The 17,664-nt window shown below is 36.1% G+C and overlaps 1 non-coding gene across 1 annotated transcript; it reads right to left on the bottom strand.

Annotated features, from left to right (window-relative positions):
* Window positions 1–17,185: 17,185 nt before the first annotated feature.
* On the bottom strand, window positions 17,186–17,343 carry LOC119543602. The gene has a single exon (XR_005218666.1). It is a non-coding gene; the product is annotated as a U1 spliceosomal RNA (small nuclear RNA).
* Between the last annotated feature and the right edge of the window lie 321 nt (window positions 17,344–17,664).

Below are 17,664 nucleotides of genomic sequence, written 5' to 3'. Positions count from 1 at the left end.
GTTTGCCTCAGCCACTAGAATGATATCTCCACTAAAGCATGGAATTTTCAGTTTTATTCACCTAGCATTTAGTGTAATCCTTATTGCATATGTCATTAAATATTACTTTAAAAATCAGCTCAATTATTAATAGTTTTTCTATTTTGTTACCTGTTAAATGTTGAGGAAATGGAAACAAAGGATATTCCTTGCCATTTCTTATCAATGATGTGTCTGAACCAGTTGCCAATTATGCAAAGACTGGCATAATTGATATAATGATTTGAAATCTGTAGTATTATATTCTTAGTTCTTTAAAGCCGTATCTCTATGAAGAACCATGAAAAGTGAAATTCTTAGTTGGGCCATGTTCAATTCTATTTCATATATTCTATTCATATAGAATTTCTATATATATACAAATAATAAATTGTGGAAGAGTTTTAAGTAGCAATACACAGTAAGAGACAGTTCAATTTTTACTCTTGAACTCTTAAAAATAAACAGAAATAATTAGTTATTCCTTCTGACTACTTTTTCACTCATAAAAGCCTATGTGCTAACATGCTAGCAAATTGCCATCAATTTTGGTGTGGAATAATTGATGTACTTTTTGGTCTTTTCCATTTCATTGTGATCTTACTATCTTCATATAAGATTTGACGTCACACAATAATTATAAATCTTAAATAATCGGTAGAAGAAGAAAGGAGACATAATTAATAAAGAAATATTTTTGCACTTATATAGCCATTTGTAATTACCAAAACTTGTGGGTGATGCTGATGAAATTATTTAAGAAATATATCTATGGATAATTCAAATCCTGTAATACTAAAGTATAGAATATTTTCCATTAGATATAAAATAGGCTTTTCTGATCCTTTTAGTACAATGCTATCTAATTTTCATGGTATTGTCACTTTCTGGAATATTCATACTTCTGTGAGGACCCACCAAATCTCTAGCATTCTTAGTTTATAACACAGTGCATCACATAGTAGATGCCTATTAAAATTTTGTTGACATGAGGTTAAATAATTCTTCAAATTATTGTAACTCATACAGTGCTTATACTCTGTGCTTTATAAATTATCAAACAGATCTGAATTCTATTTTGTATTATTAAAATAGGATAATCATTAATGTCTTTACTTATTTATTAATTTTTATTTAGATTTTGAATAGGTAATATATGTACATGATATGAAATCAAAAGTAAGAAAGAGTATACAGTGAAAAACAAGTTTCTGCCTCACCCTTCTCTCTCAGTCACTTAGTTAATATCTCCAGGGATTTCCATTACCACCAATTTCTTGTATACATATTTATAGGTATTCTACAGACTCCAAGCAAGCATGCATATTCCTTTTATTTATATAGATTGAAGATTTTGCTTTCATCATTTCTCAGTATACTTTACAGATAAATCTGCAATAATACAAGGAGAGTTCCCTCATCCATTTATGGCTATATAGTATACCATTGAATAGACATGCTGTACTGTATTACCTTATCCTATATTAATAGACATTTTACTTGTTTTCAAAATTTTATTATAAAATGCTGTAGTGGCTATCTATCTCTGTGTTTCTGTGTGTGTATAATTTCACAATGCATGTATATCCGTACATGAGATTCCTAGCAATAGAATTGCTGGATCAAAAGCTATTTAATTTTAATTAAATAGATATTGCCATATAGATCATAAAATTACACTCAGGATAGCAATATCTAAGGACAGTTTTTCTCCTCCTCAAGTAACTGTGGATCAAAATTTTGGTATTTTCCAATTGTATAGCAAATTTTATTCTATTATTTTTATTTTTTAAACATTGATCTTCATCTTCTAGGCTATGTAGTTATGGCATTAATCAGAAACAAGAGGGAGTCATTTTTATATTTCTTTTGAATTTCTCATGTAATCTTATCATACTGCTTAAGACAATTGTTTCTTAATAATCTAAATTGTTTTCTAGTGGTGGAAAAGATGCTGTACGTATCTGACTACACAGTTTTACCTTGTTTCCTTGTACCAAACAGCTTATGTTTGAAGGTATAAGCTAGATAAGTCTATGGCCATGGTGTAAAGAAATCTGACTAACTATAGAAGAATTTAATCCATTTTTCCTGACCTTTTTACAATGATATTCTCACCAACTAAAAGGAGGTATCAAATGTTAGTCATTATTGCCAGTATAATATGAAAATTCATACTCTGAATGGTGCCAGTTTCTTGAAAATATACTGGATTTCATATTTTACTTTTCTCTTCCTATTTGCTTTGCTAACACTACATGTGTTGACAGAAAAGTTGAATGATAGGTTTCTACCTTTTAGATTTAGCCATTTAAAAGCTCAATATTTTGCAGAAATTCATAATGTGTACATATATATTCCACATTGACCTAACTTCTAAATCTTACAAAACATGTAGTTGCTATTACAGCCAGCCTGATTAATATCTATAAAGACTAGAGATAATAATCTGTCCTTTTTCTACACATGTCCCCTTGAATTAGTAGTTCCCTGTGGCAAACTATGAGAATCTTTTGCAATAGTATGTGATAAGGTGTATACTTACAATACTTGTTATTCATGTATTCAATTACTTAGGAACACTTCGAAACAACCACTTAGAATATTCCGCTGAGCTGAGTTCTGTGGGGTTTACACAAGATTATTAAAGATATATTGCTTGTCCTTGAAGAGCTCACATTTTCAAAGATTGGAAGGACCATTTCATGGCCACTTTTTGGGAAATTTGCTTGGCCTTCTGAGTTTTCTTTTTAAACTGAGATAGATAGGTAGATAGATAGATAGAAAGACAGATAGATTTGGTGAGTAGAGAAGGCATACAAATAGAAAAAAAATCTCATACATTATGCTTTTAGGGGGAGGTAATTGCCACTAATATCTTGGCATATTCTATTTCGTTTTGGTCTTTTTCTAGGTTGTTCTAGTTTGCTAATGCTGCAGAATGCAAAACACCAGAGATGGATAGGCTTTTATAAAACAGGGGTTTATTTCGCTACACAGTTACAGTCTTAAGGCCACAAAACGTCCAAGGTAACACATCAGCAATCGGGTACCTTCACTGGAGGATGGCCAATGGCGTCCAGAAAACCTCTGCTAGCTGGGAAGGCAGCCAGCGTCTGCTCCAAAGCTCTGGCCTCAAAACGGCTTTCTCCCAGGACGTTCCTCTCTAGCAAGCTTGCTCCTCTTCAAAACATCACTTCCAGCTGCACTGAGTTCCATCTCTTTGAGTCAGTACGTTTATATGGCTCCACTGATCAAGGCCCACCCTGAATGGGTGGGACCACGCCTCCATGGAAATATCCCATCAGTTATCATCTACAGTTGGGTGGGGCACATCTCCATGCAAACAACATAATTCAAAGGTTCCAACTTAATCCCCACTATTCTGTCTGCCCCACAAGTTTGCATCAAAGAATATGGCTTTTTCTGGGGGCATAATACATTCAAACCGGCACATAGGTGTATTTTCTTTTGTAAAGGTCATCCTATAATAAAAAATTTTGTTACTTTTACTTAATAAATATTATCATAGTTTTTTAAAAACTACAAAATATTCTTTCTGTAGTTATGTCATAATTTACTTAACTATTATCCTATTTTAGAAGACCTTATTTTTCTACTATATTTTAACATAGAGCACACAAATCAGTGTTTTGTGGCATGTACCTTTGTTTGTATTTGGGTTTTTTTCATTGGGTAAAATTACTGGGCTACAAGATAAAAATATTTTAAGGCATTTTTGAGGCATGTTGAAGCAGCATTTAAAAAATTCAACAACTGTTAATAATAGTTAAATTTACTATGTGTGCTTCACGCATATTTTCTCATTAGTCCTTTTAGGCAAGTATTATTACGACTATTCCTCATTTTAAACTTAGCCTTTGGAGCACTCAAGTAATGTGGCCAAGGTCACATAATTAGTTAGTGCTGGAACCAGCTTTTAAGCTAGATTTCTCTGACTGTAGAATATATAATCCTATAATGAATAACATTTTCCTAAAGGAATAAACTTCATTGATCTCAATGGTGAAATAAAATGCCATTTTTCTTTATAATACAGAATAAAAAAAGATACTTTTTACTTTTTAATTAAAAAAGTCCTGTTTCAAATTTTCCTGAAATTTCTAGAAAAAACAATGTGACATAAAACACTGAAAAAACAGCAAAAGAAGGAGGAAATAAAATTATTGTTATCTGTAGATGATATAATTATACAACCAGAACTATGCCTCCCCCGCAATTAGCTGAATATCTCTTCAAAATTTCAGGCTTTTTTTTAAGAAGCTGTATACAAAATAAATATTCACCATCAATAATTCTTCCTTTGTTTAACTAAAAGGATATTTTTCTGATAGTAGTTATTTCATCATAAGAAATGTATTATGAAATATCTTATAAGAGTACATATGACCTGTATCTATATTTTAAAGTATAATGAAAAAACAAAAACCTGTATCTGTCTTATCAACTCAAGAAATACATTAAGAACAGTAGCCTTGAATGGCCTGTGTAACCCTCCTCTGCAGCATCTCCCCTCCTCCCTCAAGATGTAATCAGTATCCTGAGGTATTTCTCATTCCTATGCTCTTCTTCATAGTTTTCTTATATATGTGTTTATCTCTAAACTATATATTCTTTATTTTGCTCTTCTGGAGCTTTATATAAATGCAATAATTAGATATATACTCTTCTGTGAGCAGTTTTTCATTTGACCTTACATTTTTGAGATTCATCCAAACTTTAGTATAGCAGTAGTTTCTTCATTTTTATTTCAGTCTATTATTCCATTATTTGAAGCTAATTTCCACAGTATATTTATTCATTTTCGTGTCTAAGGGTGTTCAGGGTTTGTGCTGGTTCATATCTATTACGTACCCTAGAAAAGACTATGTCTTTTAATCCAATCTTGTGGGGGCAGACCTATTGTGGGTGGGACCTTTTGATTAGGTTGTTTCCATGGAGATGTGATCCGGCCCATTCAGGATGGTTCTTGGTCTCCTTGCTGGAGTCCTCTATGAAAGGATAAAAGGCAGAGACATTTTGGAAAGAGCTTAGAGAAGCTAAGTGAAACAGAAACGCCCTGGGAAAAGCAAGAAGGACCCACAAGAGAAACTGAGACAGAAGCCCAGAGACATTTTGGTGAAAGCCACAGAAACCAGAAGCTAAACCCAAGAAAGGACAAGCAGACTCTGGCCATGTGCTTTCCCATTTAACAGAGGAAGCCCAGATGCCACTGGTCTTTCTTCAGAGAAGGTATCATCCTGTTGATGCCTTAATCAGGACATTTTCATGGCCTTAGAACTGTAAATTTGTGAACTAATAAACCCACATTGTAAAAGCCAATCTGTTTCTGGTATACTGCATTTTGGCAGCTTTAGCAAACCAAAATACGGTTGCAAATGGTCTTTTAAGTAATTAATAATGCTGCTACTAATGTTCATTTCTCTTGAAATACGCATTCATGAGTATTCTAGGGCAGTGGCTTTCAAATCACTTTGACTCCAACCCTCAGTAATGAATTCATTTTACATTGTAGTGTAGTCCACACACAAACACTCACAAATGTATCTGCATCTATAACTAAAGCAAAATTTTTACAAAATAATCTCTTGCAATGCACATTGATGTTCTCTATTCTATCTTACTTTAAAAAATGCTTGTCATGACCCAATACATTGCTTTTATGACATGAAAACATCTGATTTAGAAAGCAGTGAAGGATAAAATGGAATTTTTCTTGAGGTTTTGTTAACTGAAGAAGAATGGTTTTAAAGTTCTACTAATATGGTAAACTTTTTTCAATCCATTTTAATCATCTCTGCTCTTTCCCTGAAGTTCCTCTTAATCTTGTAGCTGCTTCATCACCCACCCCTCTCCTCTAGCTCTAATCAGTTTTTCTGCTTCTTTCTTCCCATTTTATAGTTGATCCACTAGTCTCCTTGCTCTTTCAAAATCTTTCTCTTCGAGTGTCTCTAATCTTTTGGTATTTAGAAGTTTGGCCTTAGGATCCATCCACCTTGAAACAGTAGGTTTCACATAATGTAATTTTTCAAAATGTAGGTATTCAGCAAATAATGGATCCTTAAATCAATTTGTAGTAGGTAAAACCAGTATTTTTTATTGAAATAGAATAGAACAAAAATAAGTTTTATGCTATGAAACTTTTGCTACAATTATGTGTTTGCCTGTATGTGTGTGCATTGAGGGGCAAGGGAATAGAAATACAATGCATTTTTTACTTTAGGTATTTCACATTGATAATTTTTTCTCCATTATATTCTCCTTGGTGAAAAATACTTCATAGTCTTCATAGTCTTCCTCACCTTGGGTTTCACTCTTTACTCTTATATTGGTCCACCGCCTCTCCACTGTATCACTGAAACCTCCAGGATGTTATTGTCTGGACAGATTAACTAGAGATCTTGGGACTCCAGCAATTCCACTGGTAGTAAGATTTCAATAGGATTGAGTGTAATAAATACCCACTCTTAGCTTTAATTCCACCTATGTCTTCCATAGGGACCAGATGGTATTTCTCAGAGTCACTTTCTGACAATAAAGTCTGGAGGAATTTTCATCTCCCAGAGGTTGGACAACATTGGATTTCTTCTTGAACTTTACTGCTATCCTTGTGATCTGGTTCTTGAGGAAGAGTGTTTGAGTGCTCATGGTGCTCTTATGTGAGTATTACTCCACAACGTTAAATGCAGATTTGAGGGCCAATGCTGACCCTGAGGAGTCCTTGGATGGGGGTTGGAAACTCACTGACCCCCTTCCTGAGGACCTCAATGGTCAAGGAGCCAATGGAGAGTCAATGATGCAAACCTACAACTGCTCACTTCACTGGTGCTCTATGTGTTTCTCTTTTTCCTCAAGAGCAAACAGGCTCTTTTCCTTCTCCTTTTAGAATTGTTTTCACTAATCTATAAAGGTCCTCCAGACTCTGGGGAATCCTAAGCTTTTTCTGTTACTCGTTCCAATGTCCTCATAAATTGTCCATACTAAATTGTTCTAGTCACTTCTGATTCTTCAACCTGCACTTCACATAAACTTCCAAATTGCTTGCTACAAAAATCTTTTGATTCTGTTCGACTGTTTAGGATAAATCTCTCTCTAATATTTACGTATGCTTATAAACATTAGAATCCACACCTTTCCTTAAGCCCTTTTGAATGAAGTGAAACATTCTTCTACAGAGAGTGTTTTGGAGTGTTTTGGAGCTTCACAGTACTGAAACCCTATGAACTCCTGGGTCATCTCTGTCAGGCTTGCTATACCAATATAATACTCAGAAGCATATTGTAATCATGACCCAGAAGGCAACAACCCATATATGTGTGCATTTTCTGATTTCAGTGGTTTAGATATAACATATCTAAATATAAATAAATGTTACATACTTAAAATAAATATTTGCCTAAGCCTTCTTGTCAGTTTGTGCCAGATAATAACATCTGAGTTTTTAATTATATAGATGGTTAAAGTACTTGACCCAATTTACTCAATAAAATCTACAATAAAACTGTGGTGGTTTGAATCTATTACGTACACCATAAAACACTATGTTCTTTTAATCCTTTCTTGCTGTGGGCAGACCTATTGTGGGTGGGACCTTTTTAGTTAGGAGATTTGGCCCACCCATTCATGGTGGGCCTTAATCCTTTACTGGAGTCCTTTAAGAGCGCTCATGGAGAGACTGAGCTCAAAGCTAAGATATGCAATCCAGAGTTTGCCCCTGAGAGAAGCTAAGAGAGAAGCTAAGACAGAAGCACAGAGACATTTTGGAGAAAGCAACAGAAACCAGAAGCTAAACCCGAGAGAGGATCAGCAGACTCCAGCCACATGCCTTCCCATGTGACAGAGGAAACCAAGATGCCATCAGCCTTTCTTCAGAGAAGTTATTGTCTGTTGATGCCTTAACTGGGACATTTTCATGGCCTTACCACTGTAAATTTATGAACTAGTAAACCCTCATTTTAAAAGTCAATCCGTTTCTTGTATATTGCATTTTGGTAGCTGTACCAGTTTGTATACATTATGTCCCCCAGAAAAAGCCATGTTCTTTGATGCAATCTTATGGGGGCAGACATGTCAGTGGGGATTAAGTTGGAACATTTGGATTAGGTAGTTTCCATGGAAATGTACCCCACCCAACTGTGGATGATAACTGATTGGATAATTTCATGGAGGTGTGGTTCCACCCATCCGGCATGGGCCTTGATTAGTTTACTGGAGCACTATATAAGCTCAGACAGAAGGAGCGAGCTTGCTACAGACAAGAGGGACACTCTGAGGAATGCGCAAGAGCTGAGAGAGGAACTGCAGTTTATAGAGACATTTTGGAGTTGGCCTTTGAAAGCAGAGTTTTGCTCCGGAGAAGCTAAGAGAGGACAAACGCCCCAAGAGCAACTGACAGTGACATTTTGGAGAGAAGCTGAGGCCTAGAGAGGAACGTCCTGGGAGAAAGCCATTTTGAAACCAGAACTCCAGAGCAGACGCCAGCCACGTGCCTTCCCAGCTAACAGAGGTTTTCCAGACACCATTGGCCATCTTCCAGTGAAGGTACCCGATTGTTGATGTGTTACCTAGACACTTTATGGCCTTAAGACTATAACTATGTAACCAAATAAACCCCCTTTTATAAAAGCCAATCCATTTCTGGTGTTTTGCATTCTGGCAGCATTCACAAACTAGAATAGCAGCTTTAGCAAACTGAAACGGCTTTTGACTGTGGTGGTTAGGTTCATGTGTCAATTTGGCCAGGTGATGGTGCCCAGCTGTCTGGTTAAGAAAGCACTGGCCTATCTGTTGTTCTGACCATATTTCATGGACTTAAATCAACAGTGCATTGATTGCATCTGTGGCTAATTACATCTGCAGTTGGCCAAGGGTAGTGTCTTTCACAATGAGAGGCTTTTAAGGGGCAGGTGATAGCTTCAGGGGACAGGAGAGAAATTTTGTCTCCTTCCTCCAGCCAGTCAGTCATCCTCTCCTGGGAAATTCATCGAAGACCTTCTTCAGAGTCTCATAGCCTGCCCTACAGAATTTAGACTTGTGCATCCCCACAGTTGCATAAGACAGCTTTATAAAATCTCATATTATTTACAGATATCTCTTGTTGGTTCTATTTCCCTAGAGAACCCTGACTAATAAAAACACCCAAAAAGAAAGATTTTGAAATGGCAAGGAGCCTGGTGGATCAGGGTTTCCAAAACTTCTGATGGTGTACCCAATAGCTTTCAGACATTTCTGTCTCCAGGGGATCACTGGCTCTGAACCTGTTCAAACATTTATGCCTCACCCAGCCCTGTATTGACTTTAGAGAGCCAATTGAGAAAACTATTCCCAACTCTGCCTTCAGTACTTAATGTTGGTAGCTTGAAATTGGTCATGGTGGGAGTATTTACACCACAGAAATTGGTAAGCGTATGTTACAAATCAGTGTTTGCTTGTTTTTTTCTTGAAAGTTGTCTGTGAAATATTTGCCATCACATATCCGCTTATACCTGATCTTCTTTTCCAAGAAATAACATAATTCATTACGACATGTTATATCCAGAGAGGATGGATTAAACTTCAATTTCCAGTCTAGACTTTCACATGGGATTCCCTTGATTATTTCATTAGAGTAAGCTATTGTAGCATTGTGTCAGTCTGCCTCTTCATTCCAAACAGCCAGTCTTGAAAACTTCCTTAACTCCCTTACTCTCAAAATATGAAAGAATGATTGAGGAGGACTGAGGATTATTCTAAATTTGAAGTGGTCTTTCAGCACAACTTCTGTGAGTTTGATATCCACTGACTTGCCCTTGGAAATCATTATGAGAATGTAATTTTGGCACTTCTAAAGTGTTACTTCAAACTGAGTTGTAGCATTTTAGGGCAAAAATCCTAGGCAAATTCCCTGCAGGGTGAATCTGAATGTAATTGGACACACCTGGAAATCCCTGGCTGCACTGAGCTCAATCTAAGCACATTATCACATTCAAGGAAACAAATGACAACACTAAAAATGAACTAAAGCACTTATACAAGTACCTACTATATTTGAAAATCACAGATAATTAATGTAGACTTTATCAAAAGTTTTTAGATTGAATCAGTGGTTATCAACTGTGGGTGATTTTGCCCCCCAAATGTCCAGAGACATTTTTGGTTGTCGCAACTGGAGAGGGGTTGCTATTGCTCTTAGCAGGTAGCAGATGATGCTAAACTTCCTACAGTGCTTGGGAATGTCCTGACAATAAAGAATTATCCATTAAAAGTACCAATCATGCCGAGGTTGAGAAACCCTAGTTGACTGGAAATGACATGTATGAGACCCATCACCCCACCAAACTTCCTGAATATCCGTTTTAATTATTTCTACTCTTTCCCTTTGACAGCTGTCACATCTCTCTTCGTAACTCCAATCTTCCTCTGCCCCCACCCTTCTTCTCATATGCCACACTGCAGTTTCTTATTTGGAACAATTTAGCAATGATTGTATATTTCTCTCCTTGACTGCCTTCTCCCTTTAATTCTCCAAAATTATCTTTGCTTGCCACTCAACTCAGTAGGCAAGATAGAGGTAAATAATAAACATTTTTGTCTTTTCTCATATATGGAGCAGTTAACCTAATCTTAAAATGCATAGATTATAGCTTCCTTAACTTTAAATTTATTTTTTTTAATCCAAGCTTGTCAGAATTTCTACTTTTTTCTTGAATTGGGTAATTAAAAGGTAGTAACTCAGCAGGTGGATTTTCCCCAGTTGTCAGAATTCCAGTGAAGATATGATTTAGAACTCCTTGATTCAAAAGGGACCTGACAAAGTAGTTTTTAAAGAATTGCACAATGAATGTGCTTCTTTGGAAAGTTTATTTTCTATCCATTAGTATACTTGGAAGTAGGATTACTAATTGTTATTCAACAATATTTCATTATAGTTAATTGGCTTCCAACATTTGAAAATGATTTACTTCCACTACTTCAGAAGCTACTAATAGCAGTCCCTAAATCACAATCTTGGCAGAACAGCTTCATTTTATTTCCTGATTACATTGTCTTTGTATTTCCAAATTTAACAAAGTGACTACATCCTTGAATATTTGTACCTTGTGTTTTTAGGAGGAATATATGGTGATGCTGAAAGAATCCTGTTTTTTTAATTGGAATCTTGATCTTCCTTCCCCCAAGTAACATTACCCAATTGTACCATTCAAAGAGCAGCAGGCCCAGCTGTTCTCTGAGAAAACCAAGAAAGAATTCTGAAATGGTATTTAAACATGACCACATGGGTGGATATAGAAGTGCTTCAAAGGTAACTTTGCTTTCTCCTGGACAACTTCACATGCAACTCATGTATATCAAAGGCAGCTACAGATACCAAAACCATTGGAAACCTTTGGTATCTTCTAGAGAAGAGTAATTAGGCAGACACAGGGAATGGAGCAGTTATTATCCTTTGTTAAAAGAAACCAGGCAATCAGATAAAGCTATGATTCTGCTACCATGTAATTCATCAGCAAAACACTAATTTTTGGAACATCTGTAAAATGGAACAATAGTGTCTATAATGAATTTCTCTTGCAGTGCCATGTGAATGATTCCATGAGTTAATTATTCTCAATAAATATAAACTTAAAACCTTGTTTATAATAGGCATCATAGAAGACAAAGCAGATATAGTGGTAAACAAGCATCAAGGTCTTTGTCCCTTTGTAGCTCTTAGTATCTAGAATTCTGTTCTTCAAAATGCAGTCTACCCACTAATAGCATTGGCATTCCTTGGAAGGAAGGAAGGAAGGAAAGAAGGAAGGAAGGAAGTAAATCAATCAGTCAGTCAATCAATCAATCGGAAATGGCCATCTGGTCAGGTGAAATTAATAAATAAACGAATAGGAAATGGCCGCCTGCTCAGGTGTTGTTAAAAATCCAGACTCTCAGACCCCACCCCAGACCTACTGAATTAGAATATGTATTTTAACAAGATCCGCAGCTGATTCATACGTGACTAAAATTTAAGAAGCAATGGTTTAGGAAGTGTATTAGTTAGGGTTCTCTAGGGAAACAGAATCAATGAGAGGTGTCTCTGATTATCAAATTGTAAAAGAGACTCACACAACTGTGGGTATGCAGGAGTCCAAATTCTGTAGAGCCGTCAACAAACTGTCAACTCCAAGGAAGATGTCCGATGAACTCCTCAGGAAACGAACCAGCAACTTCGACGAACTCCTCAGGAAATGAACTGGGATCTTCGACGAACGTGTTCAATGAACTCCTCAGGAAACGAACTGGCAACTTTGATGAACTCCTCAGGAAATGCTTCACTGGGCAGCCGAAGAAGAAGTGAAGGTCCTCTATCTGTCTTGCTTATAAGTCTTCAGCTGGTTAATTGGATCAAATCCAGCCAATTGCATTCTCTCATTGTGGCAGGCACGCCCTTTGGTGAGTCATCAGTCACAGCTGCAGTCAATTGACAGATGATTTAATAAACCAGCCTCAAACGTCCTCACAGCAATTGTTAGGCCAGTGTTTGCTTGACCAGACAGCTGGGTACTATCACCTGGCCAAGTTGACACATGAACCCAACCATCACAGGAGGTATTATGAAACTAATTCCAAAATCAGGAAAGTGCTATGCAAATATTTTTAAAAAGTCAGAAGCTCATAAAAATAAGAAAAAGTAAATTTTATTTATCATTTCAAAGAAACATATGCATATGTGTTTACTTAATAATCATATAATATCTGTTAAAACTATAGGAAAAAGATAAATTGTAATTATTATGAATATTATTATTAGACATATTCTAAGACAAGAGGAGTTCAAAAGTAATGTCACAAAAATATATGGTATCTCCAGAGGAAACTGTCCAGTGAGGCTCACATAAAAGAAGACAAGAGGGACTGAGCTACCTGGTTCAAATCAGTTTAATCATGGAATCATCCTTAGGTCATTCTTGGAAAATATTATCTCATCATGCTTGTTCTTTGTGGAATCACAAAGGAAAAACCTGAAGGGGAATAACTTATTTCATTTTGGGGAAGAACTTACAATTAAGCCAAAAATAAGGGACAGAGAGATGAGAAAGGAAATAATAGAGATGATTTGAGACAAGAAATGACTCTGTAAAGGAAAGAATAAGTTAGAAAGAATATACAGTGTCTCCTGTGGGTGCTCAAAACATCAAAAAGAAGAACATACTACATTTCATGACTTGATATTCCTGAACAGTCAGAACAGCCACAAACAACTGTCAGTAATTTAGCAGAGACACTATGTCAAGGACAAAATACATACCCGCAACCTCATACTCAACCAAATTGCATGCAATTGCCTATGACGCATATTTGTTGGAATCATCTTATCATGGCAAACATCCTCAATATTCCAAACAGTTTCATGAAATAAAGAAGGAAAAGGTGCTGAGCCTAGAGCACAGATTTTTCTGTGGACACAAACAAGAAAAAATAGTGAATGGCTATACAAGAAACTATTGTTCATGTGGAAAGATGTTTGTAAACTTTATAGATACTATATATATATATAAAATACGTACTCAAGTATTGTTTCCTAAAAGCTAAATAAATAGACAAAAGTGACTTTTGTTGTTACAGAACACTTAATTTTAAGAACTGAGAAAATTCTGGAATGGACCATCCTCTTGTTTATTTTAAGTTTGCTAAAAGAACACAAAAACTGGGAACAGAGCCAAAGTATTGTACACATAATGTAGGATTAAATACTGTCCAAATCTTGCTACTTGGGCAGCACATTATTCAGTGACGAAGTGCTTAATAGAAGAGTACTGAATCCAGTCCATCTTGTCCTTGGGAGGTATTTATAGTATAACACCCAAATAGCTTAATGCATCTATTCAAAAATGTTATGCCACTAATATGTGCCAAGCATGTGAGGTAAGCTAGTTTTCAGTCAAAATGAAGGTATGAAAACCATGGTAGCAACTGAATGTGTGGCAACATTCTATGTGAAGATTAACTCAAACTTATCCCAGGTTCTATAGCTGGCCCTAGAATGTCCTCATCACCAACATTATTGCTTACATGTCACCAGTGGTGAGGCTGGTTAACTGTAAGCCTATTGTGTGGCTGGAATGTTGTATAAACAACACTGAAATGGGGTATGAAGGTGAGAGCAAACTCAAACAGGAAAGACAAAGAATGATTTCACTATTGAACTTCAAATATTTTGTGACTAACTCTAATGACAGTCATTACTGTCAATCCACAGTGTGATATAAACTTCTCAAACTAGTTGCCTCACTGGTCCCAGAAAAATATTAATGGACAATGTAAAAAAAAAAGCATTGTTCACTATATCCTTTATCCTATTACTTGCCATAATTGTTGTAGACCCTGTTTTATCATCTCACCTGTAAGCTCCCCGAAAGTAGGAAGAGTGTTTATCTTGCTCACAAGATACTTGCTATGCAAGTAGCATAATGCTTGGCATTCCTTTATTCTAAAGTTTTAATGAGCTTGTGTTCTATGGCATCATCATCCTAGATTCTAGAGAACAGTCAACAAGAAAATTATGGCCCCTGCCTTCTTGATTCTTACAAACTAGTGAAGAAGGAGATATTAATCAAATGATTTTGCTTGAGATGAGAATACAGAACTCTAGTTATGTATGATAGGGCTACCTATTTGAGCATGGGGTCAGAATACTCTTGCTTTAAGGAGTGATATTAAGCTGAGACCAGAATAATAAGATTTTAGCTTGTAGATATGGAAAAGAAAGAGATGTTGCAGGTAGAAGAAATCATGTACAAAGGCCATACACTATGAAAAAACTTAGCACATTCAAGGAATTGAGCCAAGGGTCTTCTGGTTGGATATGAGAGAATAAACATAGGAAGAGTAGCCCAGGATAAAGCTGGAGTTTTTTGTTGGAGGTGAGATCATCCAGGCACTTGAGGGTCATTTTGGGATTTTAGAATTTTTGATCAGATCACCATAAGGAATAATAGAACTTTAAGCAGAGGATGGATATGATGTAATTTGCATATATCAAAAGTTGACTCAAGCTACAGTTGTAAATAATAGATTGGAGGAGATCAGACTGAATGAGGCAAGACTGGTTACAAAATTTGCAATGGTGAAAGGGGACAGTGAATTGGACTATGGTGATAGCATTGCACATGGAGAGATTCAAATGGACAGACTGAGAAATTTATAAAGAAATTTGGAGGAAGTAGTCAATGATGGAAGGAAGGCTGAGAGAGAAGATGTTGAATCAGTGTCTCCAGATTCTAGCTGTCTTCATGGGGGCTGTCAAGAACTAATTTTGAGACATTTAATTTCCTGAAATAGGGCAGACCATACAGTAAGCGAAATGCTGCCCAGTATAGAATATACCTGCAAGTGTTAAATACAGTATTAGAAATATTTGGTTAAACATATGGATGAGCTGGTTTGAAATAAAGAAATTCTTCAGAGGCCATGGATAAAGAAAGAATAAATAAATCCACGAGAGATAAACCGGTTGAGACTTGGCTACTTAAGTGGTATTGGGCAGTTCCTGGAGGTTTAGAGCCTGGGTTTGTTTATTTCTTCCTTTTAAAGGAAAATGTCACACATATGCAAATGTTGAGAGACAGTTTTAATGAATCCCATAAACCTGTCATCCAGGATGAACAATTATCAACTCACGGCTCATTTTATTTCATTTATCCTTCAATCCACTATCTGTCTCCCTACATGGAATTCTTAAGAAGCAAATCCAAGACATTTTATAATATTATCTGTAAATATTTTGGTTATTGTCTCTAAAAGGTAAGCATTCTTCTTTTAAACATAGCCACAATGCCATTATTTTATCTGAAAAATGAATGGTAAGTGTTCCAAGTTCCCCAGTGGTCTGTTTCGTTGTGTTGTGTTTTGTTTTAATAGAGATCCAAATAAGATCCAAATTGCCATTGATTATGGATCTTTTATAATCTGTAGGGGATTCTCTTGCTCTCTTTTTCTAGCAATTTATTTGTTGAAAAACCAAAAACCAAAAACCAGAAACCAAATAGGTTTATTATTGTGCCGGTTTGAATGTATTGTGTCCCCCAAACGCCATTATCTTTGATGTAGTCTTGTGGGGCAGATGTTTTGGTGCTGATTAGATTTGCTTGGAATTTGCCCCACCCAGCTGTGGGTGATGACTCTAATGAGATATTCCCGTGGAGGCATGGCCCCACCCATTGAGGGTGGGCCTTGATCAGTGGAGCCATATAAATGAGCTGACTCAAAGAGAAGGAACTCAGTGCAGCTGTGAGTGACGTTTTGAAGAGGAGCAAGCTTGCTAGAGAGGAACGTCCTGGGAGAAAGCCATTTTGAAACCAGAACTTTGGAGCAGATGCCAGCCACGTGCCTTCCCAGCTAACAGAGGTTTTCTGGATGCCATTGGCCATCCTCCAGTGAAGGTACCCAATTACCGATGTGTTACCTTGGACCCTTTATGGCCTTAAGACTGTAGCTGTGTAGCCAAATAAACCCCCTTTTTATAAAAGCCAATCCATCTCTGGTGTTTTGTATTCCGCAGCATTAGCAAACTAGAACAGTTATCTTGGAGAGTTTCTCTTGTTCTGGATTTTCTAGAACCTGGTTGTAAAGGATCACAGGATCACTCATTCAAAGGCCAGGAGACAAAGCCTGGAGTAAAGAGAGCAAATACTTGTGTCAGACAATCTTGTAAAAAACCAGGAACCTCAAAGAGTGACACCATCATTAGAGAATTTAAAAAAAAAATTCCTCATAGATAAAGGAGATCCTTGCCTGTTTTTCTTGCTGTGGGTGAAAGAAACTGGCAGAAAAAAGCAAATACACTCTGGAGGGAGGCATTTTAAATCCAGTCTTAGAGAATTTCCACAGATAAAATTCCAAAGACTATGAACTCACTAGCAAAAATCAGCAAACTTAAGAAAACAAACACCATGAACGAAAATCATTAGAAACAACAAACTGTGAATTAGAGTTTCAAAACTGCTGATATAGAAATTATTACAAAATATGAGGTATTTAATAAAAGAGGAATATATTGAAATTTTAATGAAGGAAAAACTTATGTTTGCTCTTAGAAATAACCACTATTTGAATTTTTATTAAATTTTTAATTCAGATAGTGCTTTTTGCTTTTTTTTCTTTCTTTCTTCCTTTCTTTTTTCTTCTTTTTTGGGGGAAAGCACGCACGCAACCCCCCATCAACACAAATTATGCAGTCGAGTTTCCCGCATGTGGGGAAATCGCAGGGGTCAGGAGACCCCAGAGTACAATGGACCAGCCTCCCCCTGGGAAAATCACCTTTGTGATCGTGGTATCTACCCTGCTTATTTCTTAAGGCACAAAGAAAAATTTTAAAGTGCCAATTTTGATACTCCAGTTTGATATGTCTGATTTAAAAATGAATGAACCGATATTAAGAAATTAAAAAAAAACTGCTTTGGGTTAGAAATAAATTATACAGATACAGTAAACAGAAGTGAGATGCAGTTGAAAGAATTCTATCTATATAGATAGATTCGAAGAAATACAGGCAATTCAACCCAAACATATAGAGAGAAGTTCTACCATCTCTTTAATGGAAGTTTTGAGAGAATATAATAAAGAAAACGGGAAGAGCTATAATTGAAGTCATAAGTGGCTGAGATTTTC

Source organism: Choloepus didactylus, chromosome 8 (assembly GCF_015220235.1).
Source record: "Choloepus didactylus isolate mChoDid1 chromosome 8, mChoDid1.pri, whole genome shotgun sequence".
NCBI classification, from domain to species: Eukaryota; Metazoa; Chordata; class Mammalia; order Pilosa; family Megalonychidae; genus Choloepus; species Choloepus didactylus.
This window is presented reverse-complemented; position numbering and strand designations above follow the sequence as displayed.